Below are 14,620 nucleotides of genomic sequence, written 5' to 3'. Positions count from 1 at the left end.
TCAGAAAAATTTTAGCTGCAGCCCTATCTCAAGATTCAGGCTCAGAATTGCCAGTGTACTCCAAAAGATTTCACACTGTTGTCACTCTCCTGTGCAATATCCCTCCCAAAAACATTTTCTAATTTGAGGTTTATTTTACCTAGTGTGATTACTAAGGTAGCAGTGCTCTGTGGCTTAGAGATTTGTCTATGTAACCAAATTCTTTAGTGATTAACTCTGGTCTGGATATATGGTTGGATTTTTATTTATATTATCTTTGAAACTGACAGAGCATTTGGCACAAATTTCAAATTTGTCACACATAGATGAATACATATGGAGTGTTTAGTTCTTTTTAAATGTTGCCTAAACTACATGGCAAATCAAAAAAAAGCAAGAAAATTATTATGTGAATTGCCATTATAAGGCCTGTGCTTTTATATGACTGGGTTTTGTTTCCTCCACATGCTAGAGATGCACTACAGGCCACACAGAAGTGAAGAAAACCCCGAATCAAGTTTTAGTTCCCTGTCATGACTCCATTAGTATTAATGTAACAAAAACGTTTACAAATGCCATGGAGAGCTCTTGCCCAGCAGCACTGTTTTCACCTATTTTTCTCACCTTGCTCCACAACTACCGAAGCACCAAGTTGTGCATCATAAATGACATTGTTAGCTTTTCAGTGGTGGGAATTGAACCTAAATCATAACTGCTGAGAAAAAGTGTGCTGAGATCCTGGCTGCTTAGCATATTGTACTGTACTGTACTTTGTGATTTGACTTCGGGCTGTGCTAGGGGAAGCAGATCCAAGGGTCTGGCCAAAGTGAAGGTCAGAGGAGCTCCTCATGTGGCCAATGGTGGCTGTCCTCCCCATGCTGCTACTCAGGCCCCCGCCTCCTTCCAGACTACTCAGCATGATGCCACCACCACTTATTCCAGCTTCACTGCCAATGAAGCCACTGCTGACTGTGCCACTGCCTCCCATTATCCCAGCTGGGCCACTAATTCCAGTTACACCAGAGCCAGAGACGACCCTCTCTGACACAATCATGTTGTGGGTGTTTGATAAGTCTGGGTGCATAGCCAAAGGGCCCATCATGCCAGAAGTGGGTCGAATTACTCTTTCTGTCACTACCACATTTGAAGACTCTCTAGGATCAGAGATGGTCAAAGTGGTGGGTAGACTTGAACTTGGTGCTATTACCCTTTCTGTCACTATAACATTGGAGCCATCTCTCAAGTCAGGCATCTCTAACATTCCATGCAAATCAGCACCAGAGATAGGGCCTACCACCCTCTCTGTCACCAGCACATTTGAGGCATGTCGGTTATCATGAATGTGGACAGAGGGCTTCAGAGTGCCAGAGGTGATGTAAGACTCAGTGGCAGTGACATTACCATAGCCTAGAGGATCAGGAATAGGCACAGGATGCTGTACACCAGGTCCCGAGGGGTAGGTGCTCTCAGAAATGACTGTGGTAGTGCCATAGCGTGGGGAGAGGGGAGGGCGCCCACTAGCAAGGGGCTCTGTTTCCTGTGGAGGGTAAATTGGTCCTGTGCTCTCAGGTGGCCACAAGGGATCAAGGTCTGGATATGGTTCAACACTTTTTCCCAGGGTGATATCTGCCAACTTCTTAAATTTAGGCCCCAGATTATCGAAGAAATTATCATCCAAGTCTTCTCCAATGAAGCTACAGCAGCCCACAGAGCCAGCGGGGGGAACCTACACCTTCAATATCATATATGAGCAAACAGTCATTGGATGGGCGTCCTTCTTCTTCATCTGCATAAGCGTACGCTTTCTAAGTTGGTAGAAGAAAGAGAAAAGGAAATCATGAGTACATATTTAATGGTAATGGAAGTCCTTGTCATTAATTTTTTTACAGGACATTACCAAAGAAAAATAAAAAACAAAATTCTAACATCTACTAGAGGTGCTCTATAAAACACATAACAACATGAAAGAATTTGCTTAGAAATTATTTTAACTATCATCCTAAAATATATTATGATTTAAAAGATTTATTTAGATGGACTTTATTAGAGTGTACAATCAACAAAAAACAAAAAAAAATTTGCACGAATTACTTTGTAACCAAGTTAGAAGGAGGTATTTAAAAATGCCAAATTTGAAGTATACTCCATTGTGTATCTTTTTTCGGTTTAATTGAAAATGTGGTTTGAGCTAATTTGAGTTCATTCAGGATTGTGCTTTCCTTTCTTCAGATTGAGTGATTGTTGGATTTGTGAAATTTATTTCAATGTTGCTCTTTCCACAAAACAACAGAAAAAATTTAACTATGGGTCTGTGCCCCATTGGGATTCAAAATTGTAGGTGACCAAAGAAAATTATTCAAAATAGACTCCTTCAATTCAAAGTAAAGCCCACAGGCATGTGTACTTTTAGTTCATCTTTCGTGTTCGTGATAATGGGCTGCAAACTTTCAGGTTAAGTATCAGAAATGCATTTATTAGAAAACTAACTCATTGAGCCATTTTACTCACAAATAGTTTTCGTGTCCTTAGTATTTGCAATACATTCTATTAGGAACTTAGCAATGAGGTAATGAGCAAAACTAGATGAATCCTTGTCTGGCAGGGCTTACATCTGAGTAGGATGAGACAGACAACACAGAACCACCTTCGTCAGGAGGTGGTGAGTGGGGGGTACAGGGACAGAAAGTGATGGGGGTTGCTCTTTCAGGTAGAATGGTCAAGGACGGCATCTCCAAAAGTGATGTTTGATTGGAGATTTGAATCACGTGATGGTGAGTAAGGAATATAGAAAGATCTGGGCAGAAGGAGCTGTAAGTGCAGAAGTTGGGAGGCAGAATTGTATTTTTCATGAAAATATATTAATTTGTTGGGACCTGGATAGGTAGCATTCCTATGGATTTCAGCAACAGACCTCTTGCTATTATCCACTGGGATTTGAAAGGCTTTTACTAGTATCTTATTTCAAAATAGCGGCCATTATCTAAATGCTTAGGAGAGTTTGTGAAGGCATTTTAGGCCAGAATGTAGATGGATGTATGTGTATCAGAGAGAGTAAAGTCCTTAAAGCTTTAGTATCACATAGCGTGTGACCATGGGCAATTCTGTCTCTACCCGAGGATGGCAAAATTAGTTCTTACTGGTTTTTAGAATGTTCTAGAATTGTACTATGTCTCTTGAACCCACTCATGAAATTTTTATTGTGTGCCTGGAACTGAGCTAGATACTAGCAACATGTGAAGAGCACGTAGTTAATGCACGAAAAAGTGTGTTAAGGATATAAACTAACAGATTCAGAAATGGTGTATTTCTAAAATGTATAGACAAAGTACAGATGATCCCTGACATACGATGATTCAGCTTAACAACTTTTTATTTTATGATGATGTAAAAGTGATGTGCGTTCAGTAGATATGGGCTAGGCTAAGCTAGAATATCTGGTAGGTTAGGTATATTACATGCATTTTCAATTTAAATCTTTTCAACTAATGAGGGGCTTTAGGAGACATAATACCATTGTAAGTTGAGGAGAATGTGTATTACAGAAATACTGATAAGGAAACATCAATCCTATTTTCAATGAAACAGTTAACAATAAGACTTTAGAGGCAGTGATATTTGAATGGGGTTTGGAAATGGGTAGGGGTTTATGACAGTGGCGACCAGATGAAAGCATTCCAGTGTAGGAACAGCACAAGCAAAGATATGGAGGTCAATAGGCTGGTGTAAAGAAAGCAAAGGCACTTGGCAAGTGCATTTAGTAGTAATTGGGGATGAGAGGGCAGGCCCAACTTGTGAATAAGCTAATTTGCTAAGTAGGACTTCGTGCCATACAGAAACCATTGGCTGTTCTTAAGTGGAGGGTAACAGGCGTCAATCAGAGTTTTAGCTGTACTATTTAGCAGCACTTTGCATCTCAGGCGTACGACTCAAGGCTGGAAGCCCAGCTAGGAGATGCTTCCCAAAGCCCCATAGGGAAATAGTGGGAACCTGGCCACAGCAGTGGATCTGGGATGAACAGGAAGGCGTGGGGGCTGGAGTCCTTACCTGACAGAAGTAACTTTCCATGAAGCTCATATTCAGACCTCCTTCTCTACATTCCCTCATAGAATTTCTTCTTAATATTCTAGAATATTCTTGACATGTCTCAGGTCCTCGTGGTGTTTTAACTGCATCAGTTAGTTCAAATCCTCTCATTCTTTCTTCTTCTCCCATATCTTGCATTTCTCTTCCACAATACTCATTTGTGTAAATACCTGAAAATGTAAATCAAATTAAATTTACTTTATAGGGAATTATAGACTGAACATCAGTAACTTACTTTAATAGATGGTTTAATCATTTAAGTATATATTTGTGAGCAAAGGAAAAAAATGAAGGTGAAATTTAAATACAGGAATAATAAATATGATGTTGAGTTCAAAATAATATTATCAGTTAATTTGTTAATTATTGTTTCTAATTACTGTTTGGTAACTATATGTTGCACTAGAAGAGAGGGGCTACATAGAGGTTACAAAACCCATGCTTTTGAAATTATTATTTTATTTTTAATTAAATTTTTTAAAATTACAATTTATATTCAATATTATTTTGTATTTATTTCATGTGTGCAACATATCGATAAGACAATCATATATTTTACAGTATTTCCCTGATATTTACAGTATCCAACTTATACCACATATAGTTATGAGATTTTGACTGTAAGTTAACAGAAATTGAGGGAAAATATTCTAAATTCTAAAAGTTAAATAGTCTGAGAATACCCCAATGTGCTAGAAACACAGAGCCTCCAGCAAAGGCCCTGAATGACGGCTTTCAGAGAAGCAGCCATGGCCATGGTCAGGGTAAAGGTTTGCATGGGATCTTGAATCTGCACTTGAATGGGAGGGGCAAGTAGGAGTCTGTTACAGTATTGTAGGTACATGTGATAAAACAATGGCCTGGACTATGGGACAGCCACAGACAGGTAAGTGTTGACATGGGAAAGATGTCTCATGCTTTAATATTTTAAAGATCTTGATTTTAGGGTCAGTGTGTTCTCTATGCTTCTATTACTTTGATGCCTCTCACTGGGCTTTTTTCAAGGTTTGTGTAAAGCTTTGCCAATTTCATGAGAGAATAAATAAATAAATGCATAAATAAATCTTGGTGAATTTAACAACTCTGGAGAACTGACTGGATCTTAATGAATAGGGAGATATAAGAGGATGAGTGTCTGCTTCTGAAGTGGGGGGTAGTGGTACCCCCCCTCAAAAATGGATACATCAGGAAGAGAAATAGTTTTAAAGCACAGCTTGTCTAGGTTTTCAAAGGCCTGGTTCTAGAAGTCACAAACATGTCTTTGTCTCTTGAATTTTAAAGAGTTCTAAGTAGAAAAGTCACGATTACAAGTTTGAGGAAGATAGAAAAATAAGAGCCAATAACATTTACTTACCTTGAAACAAGGAAAGATGGTGCAACTCTTTTCAAAGGTACAAGTTCGTAAAACTTAATTTTTTAAAATAAGAGTGGTAGTTATTCACTTACAATTCACTAATTGTCCCCTGGCGTCGGCCTGTGAGTTGGTCTAGACCCCTGTTGTGAAGGGGGCTCCACTGGTAGTTTTACCCACGTGCAGGGAGACACTCGACCACAAGCCCACAACCTCAGATGAGATTTTTGAAAGATTTTGATGGTGTCTCATCCGCTTTCATTTTGATAAGGGGGATGAAGCTCTTTAGGTTAACATTTATGGTGATGCTGAGAATGGATGAAGTGTTTAATTCTGTCCTGATAGCAGCTGAAGTCAGAGTGATTTTGAACCATTCATGAATTGTGGAGGTAGATTCCGGTCTCAATAAATGAGAGCAGATCTATTTTAATTGGGTTGCACTTTAGTTCTAATTACTATTTTGGGGAAGATTTTATTCTCAATAAATAAGCACAGATTTATTTTAATTGGGTTGTATTTTAATTCTAACTTGTATTTTGGGGGTAAATAAGGGTTGCTCTATTGAACAAAAACAAAACAAACAAAAATCCCAAACCAATATTACAATTTAGTTATTCTTTCCTATTTATAGACATCTTAATCAGATTACATCCTAAATATTCTCTGAAGATTGAGAGTGATTTTAGAAATTTAACATATAAGAATAATACTTCCTGTAATTTTCCTCATCATTTAATTAGCAAATCAATAATTTAAAAAGGAATAATTGAAACACTTTTAAAGACACATGAAATAATTGAGAAAGAGAGGTATGCAAAGAGAGAACAAAATTCCTTCTGAGTCACTGGAGTTGTTAAAATAAAAAAAATAACATTGTACCTGAAGTGTCAATACATTCAACCACATTTGCATTATCTGATGGCATTTGTAGTATAGGGAGAGTGGTCAAATCCTAAAAGACAAGAAACAGAATTTTGTAATCTGTAACGACTTGTCTGTTTATAGTTATACATTGGGTAGTTGTCAAATTAACTAAGATTTCTTGGATGAATACTACTTATGAAATCCATTTAAAACAGGAACCTCATTCAGAAAGCCTCCCCTGAAGACTTCCGCCTAATTTTGATGCACCTCTGACCCCTTCCATTTTCCTCATTGGCTTGCCCAGAACAGAGAATGGCATAGACTGGGGGTGACCGCCCACGTCCGGTTTCATGTGCACAAGGCTGAGTTTAGGTGTCAACCATAGTCTGTTTCTTACAGATCTGCACTCACCATCAGCTGAGGCTGTGGTCCTTCTACTGCCCATGAATGAATTGCTCCATCCGAACATTCAGGAACAGGCTCAAAGCCGGCTTCCCCACCGGGGGCACCTCCACAATCACAGCAGATCAGCAAAAATGGGACCACTGTTGGTGAGAGGATGGGAATATTGAAGTTAGCAGCAGGGCCATATTAAAACCAAACCACTTGCCTTTTGTGATTAAATTTGTATCCCTAATATAGTATATGTGTGTGTGTGTGTGTGTGTGTGTGTGTGTGTGTGTGTGTGTGATAACCCCATTTGGTCCTAAAATTATTATGAATGTGGTAGAAAATAAATGGTGAGATATCAAAATCAATATGAGTTTCAGTATACTAGATTACAATCAACTTTCATGTGTTATATGGGATTCAGACTGCAAGTCGTGTGATACTTTTGAAACAGATGGGTGTTCCCCCATCATTACTCAGAAAAATAGTAAAGGAGAGAAAAAGAAAGCTGGGAAGGCCAGTCCAGAGGTTTGATTTTGCATTTCTTCCTTCTTGTCTTTATTTTTCTCCTTTCACACATGCCTGACCTTTTATTTCAACAGTAACCCCTTCTTTATGCTTTAAGCCATTATCCTCTCTGAGGCTATTATCTGCCCCTAGACAGATACCTTTTCTTGAACTCACTCACACACAGATAAAGAACATTACACTGCTTAACAATGTCTTTTTCTATTGACCAGCTGGATTTTTCTTAACTACATAAGTTTCTATCCCATGGTGTTTTACACAATATGATCCTAAATAATGATTTGGAATGAATAGGTATATGAAGAAAAGGATGTGTAAATTTTTTAAAAGGGAAGGAAGGAAGGAAAGAAGAAAGCAAGGCAGGCAGGGAAGAATGCAGTGAGGAGAGTAATAAGACAGAGGGAAATGCTGGGCCAGCCTGGGTTCCTGAGAAGAAGAGAAAGTGTCTGCACCCTTCTTGTTACCTGCCTGTCACTACCCACCCCCCCACCCCACCCCGCCTGGAGGACAATGTGTTGTGCCCCAAATGTATTCATAGGCAAAGCCTTCAGCGAGATTCTAATGCAGAGAAAGAGGGCAACCCTGATCAAAACTGATGGTGGAAAGGTGACCACAGTCAACTCTGGGCTGCCTGCCCACTGACAGCTGAGCTTCTGGCTGCTGGGCCCCCTCCAGGCTCCCTGCTCACAGGGCCACTGATGGTGGGGGCAGAGGTTGTCCTGAGACTCCCAGCAGGGCCTGCAGATTCATCTGCTGGGATACAGACATTTGTGCTCTAAAAGAAAAAGCATCTCACAAATCATCATTCACTGCAGACAGTAAGATGAAAGCACCACTCACACCATCACATGATTACCCTTCTGAAACAGAAGTGGCCTCAGCAGCTCTTTCTAGACAGGAACCTGGGCTGGGCCTGGTGAGGGGAGTGAAGAACCCACACAGCTCCCTGCCACTCTGAGTTTCCTGCCTCTGAATTCTGACTCCTCTAGGGGCTTCTAATTCAAGTTTAATGACTTCAAACTGTTGACTCTCTTAAGCCAAAGGGAAAGCTGTTATTCTCTCCACTCCCCCTCCCAAATATTCTTATATACCAAACAGTTTTTAAAGTTTTTTTAACCTGAGATTTCTATGGTGTGTCTCTGGATACAAATGCAGAGCACTTTGCCAGCATCACTTCTACTTGTCATTCTTTTATATATTTTTGCTATTTAAAATGTCCAAGGCTACTTCTGAGTCCTAAATACATAATATGTTTAAAATGTGCATGTAAAATGATATCTGTGGTGTTTAAGAAACTATATTTGTTGTATGCAAATTATTGTTAATATGTTTAACTCAGTGGAGTTAAGCCTGAAGAAGTGATTATTAATGGTTATTTTTTCAGTGTAATAAATAATACACACATTGTATTTCTAAAAGGGAGAGAGAGAGAGAAAGAGAAGGAAGAAGGACAAAGAGGAGAAAAATAATTCCTGGTATTTTGCTTTCTTGATAATATGTCGGGCTTAGAGATAGATTTGAATCTAAAACCCATAATATAATTTTAAAATATTTTATTAACCATACTAACCAAAGGTAGTCACCAATATAAAAAGCAAACTTCGAGTGAAAGTTACAGTTTTTGTAGTAGAAGTTATCAGCACCTGGGTCAATTGTTACTTTGAGAAATATCTAACTTTAAAGTTTTAAGATGTTGGTTAATAATATATCCAAACAGGGGAAATTAGAGGATTGTGTCTTCTCATATATATTTTATATTACATTCTGCAAATTTGCTAGCATTTTTATTGCCTTGGTTTACTTTGATAAGAATGATTTTTTCATAAGAATGATTTTTCAACCTTTTTTCTCATTTAATAGAACTTTTCATGGTCATTTCAATTTCTTATGAGTGAATAAGAATGAAATCTTATTACTTCACATATAAATTTCTTGTTTTTTGAAATTCATTTTTTATTATGAAAATAGATCCTCCACTTTAAATTAAGTTGGGCTATCAGTATGTCCAAAGTCTTTGTGGTTCAGATAAATTCACTTTTGATCATAAATTTCAAAAGGGTGAAAGTTATTTAAAATCAAAGAAAATCCTGTCTACTAATAAATTTAGTGTAAAATATCTATTGCACAGCTGTTTATATATTAAAAAATGAAGGTAGAAAAATATTTCATAGGCAGAGTGCTCTGATTTGATATTTTATGTGTGTATGTTTTGATTAATGCCTGAGGTATCCTGTCACAGATTTTATGATTCTATATTTGAAAAATGACAGTATTTAAATTTAGTTTAGTAGTAATGTGCAGATATCAACTTACTTATTTCAGAGCTCCCTTTCTCATTCCTCAGAGACAGCAAGATCTAGCTCATCTCCACTCTAATATCTATAATCATCTTAGGCAACACTGAGGACCATTTAGAGAATACAGTGCATATTATACCCTCATGGTTAGAATCTTGACTATTCTATTGACTATAAATGTTTCCATGGACCAGCAAGTTAGGTAATCTGTGAAAGACTCAGACAATTACGTTTGGAAGCTGAAGTTTAACCCTACATCTATCTGACTCTTTTCCATTAAGTCTTAGTGTAGCATGAAATCCCTTCAGGGTCTGGTGCCTGTCTATCTTTCTAGTCTCAACTGTCCCCATGCAACCCTGCACAACCTCTGGTTCTTCCCTATTGGAGTCCTTTATGCTGGTAACCAGCCCTTCATTCTGTGGGGGGTTTGTACATAGATTATTTTCTCTCCTTGTTATTTGTTCCCCTTTTCCTCTTCATTAGGCTCGCTCTGTTAATATCTGAATGAGAATTTATTTTCTCTATGTAGGCTTTCTTGACTCCTAGTCAATTGTTTCTTATTGTGTACTTCACTCACATAGCAATTTGAACTGCACATTATGAGACTTCCCATTACACTGAAATTTAATGAAAAAAGTTTTTATCTTTCACTGTGAAAGAGTTGGACTTTTTTATCTTATAAATCCAGCACTAAATATAAAAATATCTTGATAATTGAAAAAAATAAGAATTTGTAAAATATGTTTTTATCAAAAGATCAGAAAACTTCTCACAATTTCTTTTGAGGGGAAACATATAAAATGGACTGTTAAAGTACTTACATCCTAGGACCAAGAATCCCATGATGAGTAGGCCAATGCCAGCAGGACCAAAATGCACATTATCTGCAATAAGGGGCACACCTGATTCAACCCCTGTTTCTCCTTGCTCATTTACTCCTCCGTTGCCATTGTCAACATTGCCACCATTGTTACCATTTTCAAGTTCAGAAGTAGTGAGTGTAACTTGATATTCGGGGCCACCTGTTGTAGTAGGCTCAGATTGTTCCCATTCAGAACCTTCAAGGTTAATAGTAATTGTACCAGTACAAGTTCTTTGAAGACCATCTGAAACAAGGTTCAAAAATAAAATATTTTATACATTTAGTGTAGTAATTGTTGGGCAATACAAAAACATTTTCTTTTTGTATCAATACTTATTTCAATGTCTTTAGTTCCATCCATCAATAACTTCCCAAATCATCCCTATTCCTGATTCAGTTTTTAAATCAAACCATTATGACTACTAGTGCTCCTGAAAAACTGTCTCATGTATTGGGAAGCATAACCAGTAAATACCACAGAAAGTAAGTATTTGCTAGTGGTGTGTTATAAGCCACAGTGGAGGTATTTCTAGACTATGCTTTTGAATATTTCTTATATTAAAGCTAGATTGTTTTGTTGTTTTACTCTCTTTTTCAATTATGTTTGTTCTTTTCCTTTTATGAGCTGGCAAAATGAACAGATTTTGAGTAAGCTGGTATAACATTTCTACAAAGATTTCCTAGTGATAAAGCAGCATATCCCCAAACTCACAACTAATAACTTATAGGACAGGAAACTGAAATTATTGGAGGTAGGGGGCCATTTTCATTTCAATTAGAAGGTGAAACACTTTTGTTTCAAAAGGAGATATTCAAAATTTGCTTCTTTCTTGTTCTTCAAAGTTATAGTAAATCACTGTGTTCCTTGATCAAATATAAGGGTAGTTACATTTGTTATTTGTTTCAACTGAATTGCTCTACATTTGCTATTTATTTAAACCAACCAACTAACCAACCAACCTACCATCCAACCAACCAGCATTTCAAAACAGTAGACTGATTTTGAGCAAAACAGTAGACTGATACTTGTAGTATAAAGGGCAGTACATTAAAATACATCTACAATTGGATCAGCAGGCACATGGGGCTGAGGCAGAGCTTTAGTAATGACTGCAAAAGGATGCAAGGGTACTCTTTGTGGTGATGAATATGCTCTAGATCTTGTCTGTGGTAATGTACAATATATATGCATGCATACATCTGCCAATACTCATCAGGCTCTACACTTAAAAAGAGTATTTATTGAATAAAAATTATACCTCAATAAAGTTGAATAAGAAATACATTTGAATCTGTATTTATATCTTTATCTTGTAACAAAACTGGTCAATTAAAAACTATCAAAATAAGAGTTCTGGTCAAGATGGAGGCATTGGTAGACATAATTTGCCTCCTTCTGCAACCACAAGAAGAATCACAACTAACCTCAAAACAAAAACATCTATAACTGCCAGAAAATTGAACTGTATGCAAGGATTTAAAGAAGACATATTCATGCAGATGTCTAGGTTGGATGGGTGGAGATGGGGAGCCAGGGCAGAAAGAACAATGTGTCATGGAGAGATGACAATGGTAGCAGAAGAATGGTTGGTCCCTATTTGTGTGTGGTGGATAAAAATCAGGAGGGCTACCTTGGGAACAAATGATCCCAGCTCTAGGCCACATTGCCCAGCCCAGGGTTCTAGCACCAGGAAGATAAAGCCTCATAATTCTGGCTTTAAAAACCAGTGGGGGTTGGGGCAGTGGAAGAAACTGCTGGTTACTCAGGAGAGACTTTTTAAAGGGCCCTCACAGACCTAGAACATATGCAAATGCACCTATTCTGGGAATCACCACCAGGGCATCAGCTAGAAGGGTGCCAGTCACATATGGGAAGTGGGGGAAGTGACTGGAAATGGGGTGAGTGCTAGTCTAGCCTCCAAAAGAAGCCAGGCAGCAACACTGTCACCTCTCCAACCCCTCCCCAACCCCACAGTACCACAAAGGGGTGAAGTCAGTTGGCCTGCAGGGTGAATACCTAAGGCTCCACCCCATACAACCTAACAGGTGTGCTAAGACAGAGAGTCAGAGCAGCTCTACCTAATACACAGAAAGAAACAAAGGAGGCTGCAAATTGAGAACACAAAGAAATATGGCCCAAATGAAAGAATAGAACAAAACGCTGCAAAAAGAAGTAAATTTAAAGGAGATAGCCAACCTATTAGATGCAGAGTTCAAAACACTGGAGATCAGGATGCTCAGAGAAATCACTGAATACAGCAAAAGCAAAAGGGAAGAAATGAAGGCTACTCTAGTGAAGTAAAGAAAAATCCACAGGTAAGACCCAATGAAGGGAAGGAAACTGATATTCAGATCAATAATTTGGAATATAATGAAGAATTAAACATTCAACCAGAACAGTGGAAAGAGACAAGAATTCAAAAAAAAAAATGAGGAGAGTATAAGAAAGCTCTGGGACATCTCCAAAAGTGCCAGGATCTGAATCATAGGGATGACATAAGAAGAACAGGAAGAACAAGAAATTGAGCTTATTTGAAAAATAATTTGAAAAAAACTTCCCCAATTTTGTGAAGGAAATAGACATGCAAGTCCAGGAGGCATGGAGAGTCTCAAATAACTTAGACCTAAAGAGGACCACACCAAGACAAATCATAATTAAAATGCTAAAGGTTAAAGATAAAGAGACAATCTTAGAAGCAGCAAGAGGAAAGGAGAGAGTTACCTTCAAAGGAGTTCCCATCAGACTATCAGCTCATATCTCAAAAGAAAGCTTGTAGGCAAGAAGTGACTGGAAAGAAGTATTCAAGATGAAGAAAAGCAAGGACCTACAACTAAGATTACTCTATCCAGCAAAGCTATCATTTAGAATGGAAGGGCAGATAAAGTGCTTCCCAGACAAGGTAACACTAAAGAAGTTCATCATCACCAAGCTGTTATTACATGAAATATTGCAGGGATTTATTTAAGAAAAAGAACATCAAACCTATGAACATGAAAATGCCAAAAAATTCACATGAATAACTGAATCTAAAAAAAAAAAAAAAAGGCCCTGGCTGGTGTGGCTCAGTGATTGAGTGTGGGCCTGCAAACCAAAGGGTCACTGGTTCAATTCCCAGTCAGGGCACATGCCTCGGTTGTAGGCCAGGTCCCCAGTGAGGGCCACATGAAAGGCAACCACACATTGATGTTTTTCTCTCTTTCTTTCTCCTTCCCTTCCCCTCTAAAAATAAATAAATACAAATCTTAAAAAAAATTAAAAAAGTAGGCAACAACCAGAACAGGAACAGTATCATAGATATGGAGATCATTTGAAGGGATATCAGCTGGTAGAAGGAAGGGTTAGAATGAGGGAAAAGGCACAAGGATTAGAAAGCATAGTTAATAGATACAAAATAAAAAGGGAGATGTTAAGAATAATATAGGAAATTGAGAAGCCAAAGAACTAATATGCATGGCCAATGGATGTGAACTAAGGGGTGTGGACTGCTGGAGTGAAGGGAGTACCATGTGAAGGGGGGAAAAGGGGAAAAACTGGGACAACTGTAACAGCATAATCAATAAAATATACTTTAAGAAGTTATCAAAATAATCATATACTCATTCAATAACAATTTGACAAAAAATAGTGTATGTGAGAGGAGATAAAACACATTATTGTGATCATTTACCTTTGATTTACAAAGTCAGTCTTATCTCACATCTATATAAATGAATGAGAGCTACTTGTATTTGAATTTTGTATGCAGTTACTCTATTTTCCAAAGTTACATTAAAAATATTTATTCATCATATCTGCACTATTTATTTTCTGTGGGATTTGAAGCTGAGAATTCCTGAGTAGCAATCAATCACTACAGAAAAATGACATTACTGAAAGTTCCAGGTGTGATTGTTCTCTCCATCACAGGTAAGATTTCCAAAGGCAGCATCTACCATGTCAGAAAAGTTCCTCATCAACAGGTGCTAGCAGGCCAGACTTCCGTGGTCCTAGTAATTCTTGCTGCAGTGTAGGGATGATGTTGATGGAACATTAGCCTTTTCTCCAATTCACTTGCAGTTATTAACATGTGGTTATTAGTGAAGCATTAAAAAATTCCTAGGTAACATTTTTTCTTTTGCTATCTATTTACCCAATTTATTGAGATACTATACTTGACATGTAACATCTTGTAATTGAAGGTGTACAATGTGCTGACTTGATACACTTATGTATTACAATATGATTATTACCACGACAGTGTTAGCTAACATGTCCATCATATCACA

General features: G+C 37.8%; 1 pseudogene; it reads right to left on the bottom strand.

Moving 5' to 3' along the window:
* Window positions 1-685: 685 nt before the first annotated feature.
* The window catches only part of LOC119057861 (desmoglein-1-like), a 41,395-nt pseudogene continuing 27,460 nt past the window's right edge, over window positions 686-14,620 (bottom strand).

The sequence above is a fragment of the Artibeus jamaicensis genome, unplaced genomic scaffold (assembly GCF_021234435.1).
Source record: "Artibeus jamaicensis isolate MK-2021 breed Jamaican fruit bat unplaced genomic scaffold, CSHL_Jam_final contig_354, whole genome shotgun sequence".
NCBI lineage: Eukaryota > Metazoa > Chordata > Mammalia > Chiroptera > Phyllostomidae > Artibeus > Artibeus jamaicensis.
Note: the sequence above shows the minus strand (reverse complement) of the source record. Positions and strands in the feature narration are given on the sequence as shown.